The sequence below is a fragment of the Otolemur garnettii genome, unplaced genomic scaffold (genome assembly GCF_000181295.1).
Source record: "Otolemur garnettii isolate 467f Iridium unplaced genomic scaffold, OtoGar3 scaffold00217, whole genome shotgun sequence".
Classification (NCBI taxonomy): Eukaryota; Metazoa; Chordata; class Mammalia; order Primates; family Galagidae; genus Otolemur; species Otolemur garnettii.
Genome location: NW_003852612.1, coordinates 1,203,661 through 1,206,568, shown reverse-complemented (window position 1 = coordinate 1,206,568; position 2,908 = coordinate 1,203,661). Strand labels below are relative to the sequence as shown.

General features: G+C 37.4%; 1 protein-coding gene across 1 annotated transcript in view; it reads right to left on the bottom strand.

The window, feature by feature from the left end:
* The window catches only part of WDFY4 (WDFY family member 4), a 279,600-nt gene that overhangs the window by 173,414 nt on the left and 103,278 nt on the right, over positions 1-2,908 (bottom strand). The gene's annotated exons all lie outside the window — the stretch shown is intronic.

Genomic DNA, 2,908 nt, shown 5'->3' with positions numbered 1-2,908 from the left:
CAACTAAACTGATAATTACCATAGAAACAAGCAATTAAACGTTTGACATTTACCCCAGAAAAAAATAGAGATACAAATTTACACAAAAACCTGTACACGACTGTTCACAGTAGCTTTATTCATAATAGCCCCAAAATGGAAACATCCCCAATGTCCTTCAACAGGTGAATGGTGAGACATAACTGTGGTATATCCACACCATGAAATATTACTCAGTGATAAAAAGGAATGGATGACTGATGCATGGGACAACTTGGCAGGTGTGTGGAAAGTCCTATCCCAAAAGGTCAAATACTGTATAATTCCATACACAGTCACATGCCACATTATGATGTTTCAGTTAATGACAGAGCACCTATATGACAGTGGTCCTATAAAATTATAACACTGTACCTTTTCTCTGGTTAGATGTGTTTAGATATACACACACTCACCATTGTGTGACAATTGCCTACAGCATTCAGCACAGAAACATGCTGTACAGGTGTGTAGCCTGGGAGCAATAGGCCACACCTTCCACCCAGGTAGGTAGTGGATTATAGCCTCTAGGTGCATGTAAGTGCACTCTGTGATATTTGCACAATGACAAAGTCAACTAATGACCCATTTCTCAGAATGTATCCCTATGGCTAAGCAATGCATGATTACATAATACCCTTGAAATGAAAATATTTTAAATTAGTGGTTTCCAGGGCTGGGGACAGGGGTGGCAGAGAGGAAGCCTGGGTGCAAGGTGGATGTGGTTACAAAAGGGCAAAACAAAAGACCCTTGTGGTGATGGAACTTTTTGTATCTTGATTGCAATGGTGGATTAATGAACCTATGTATGCAATTATTTCCTATACCTGGGTCATTATGAAAGTTTTGAGATACATAAAACTCAAGAAACACAAAATCCATGCAGATGGAGACAACTGAAGCCCTCCCAGCAACACCAATAGGCCAAACAAGTTGAAACTTGCATAGATGAATAAGAAAGGAAGTTGCCAACAGACAGTAACACGGTCTGTCTCAAAACTTTTACAATGACCCTATGCTATATAGAGTATTATATAATTAACTAAATATACACACCCAGTACTACATGTCAAACTGAGGAAATCTGAATAAATAATCAGACTGTCTCAATGTCAATATCATGATGCTGATCTATAGTTTTACAAGATGTTACCAGGGAGGAAAACTGAATAAAACTATTATTTCTTGCAGCTAAATGCTAACCTACAATTACCTCAATAAATATTTCAATAAATTCAAGGGAAAAAGTCCCTGGAGTATCACAAATTTTAAAATAATAATGACTTCAAAGCCCATGTGGATAAATGTTTTTTAAATAATGGGTGGATAAGTGAATTAAGTTGTATATAAAATCTTCTATGTAATGAAGCCACACTGTTTTTTCTTAAAAGGGGAAAAAACTGAAAGAAAAATGTAAACTATGATAAGGTAGCAGGAACGTAGATAATATTTTTTTTCTATGTTATCTTAGTTAAATTTCACTTGCTGGGCCTGACCCAGCTGGTTGAGATCATCTTATTTTTTGAACTTAATTTGTATTAAATCATAACTGTATACATTTATGGGGTATAATGTGATGATTTGATATACAGTGTGGAATGCTTAAATCAAACTAATTAACATAACCATCACCTCACTTGTTTATTTTTTGTGGTAAGGTATTTGTAATATACTCTTAGTTGTCTTGAAATGTACCCTTGCATTGTGCATTGAGATCCCACCAAATACCCTCCCTCCTCTCCCCTCTTTCTTTCTGGACTATATTTGTGTTTTATCATTCATATGAATGTGTAAGTGTTTATATATTGGTTTCATAATAGTATTGGAGTACATTGGATACTTTTCCCTCCATTTTTGAGATACTTTACTACCTGAAGAGATTAAAAACAAAAACACTGCAACCTCCAAAGCGGCATACCTTCCATCCTGGGGAGCATGAGGGACTACTGTTCCCTCTCCCCAAGCAAGTCCACCCCACCTGGATAAAAGTTATTAAAATACATAGCCGAACCAGACACGGTGGCTCACACCTGTAATCCTAGCACTCTGGGAGGCCAAGGCAGGTGAACTGCTTGAGCTCATGAGTTCAAGACCAGCCTAAGCAATAGCAAGACCCCCATCTCTTAAGAAAAAAAAATAGCCGGGTGTTGTGGCAGGCACCTGCAGTCCCATCTACTGGGAGGCTGAGGCAAGAGGATCTCTGGAGCCCAAGAGTTTATGTTGCTGTGAGCTGTGATGCCACAGCATTCTACTGAATGTGACATTTGAGACTCTGTCTCAAAAAAAAAAAAATACATAGCCACTAAATTGTCTCTATTTCTGACAGCACCTAATTTAGATCAGATAGACTTCCATGACTTTGAACCCTCCTCAAAATCATCTAAAATAAGCTCAAATTCCAAAATAAACCATTCTAATTCCTTATGAGCCCATGGAGTAAAGTCTTGTTAGCTATAGCAAGCTTAAGAAGTGTAACTTTTGTCATGTATTGTTATACACTATATTCATGTTTCTGAAGGTATTTGTCTGGTAACATGGACAATTCCTAGTAAGGTAAAACATGACCCAAGACACAGCAGTACTCAGTAAATATCTAATGAGGAGAGAAGGAAAGAGAGAGGAGGAAGAATGGGTATTGCTAATGATCGGAGAAAAGATTAATTTTGTGTTTTAAAGACCCTGAGTTTCTCATATTCCTACCAAAATCTTCCTGGTTACCATTATCTTTTTATAATAAGAGAATTTTACCAGAAAATAGTGTCAAATTCATCTTTAGGTGCTCTACAGACTTTTGATTAGTGATTCTCAATCTGGGACAATTTTGCTTCCCAGGGGACATTTGACAATGTCTGAAGGTATTTTTGGTGGCCACAGCTGGGGGAGAAGGATA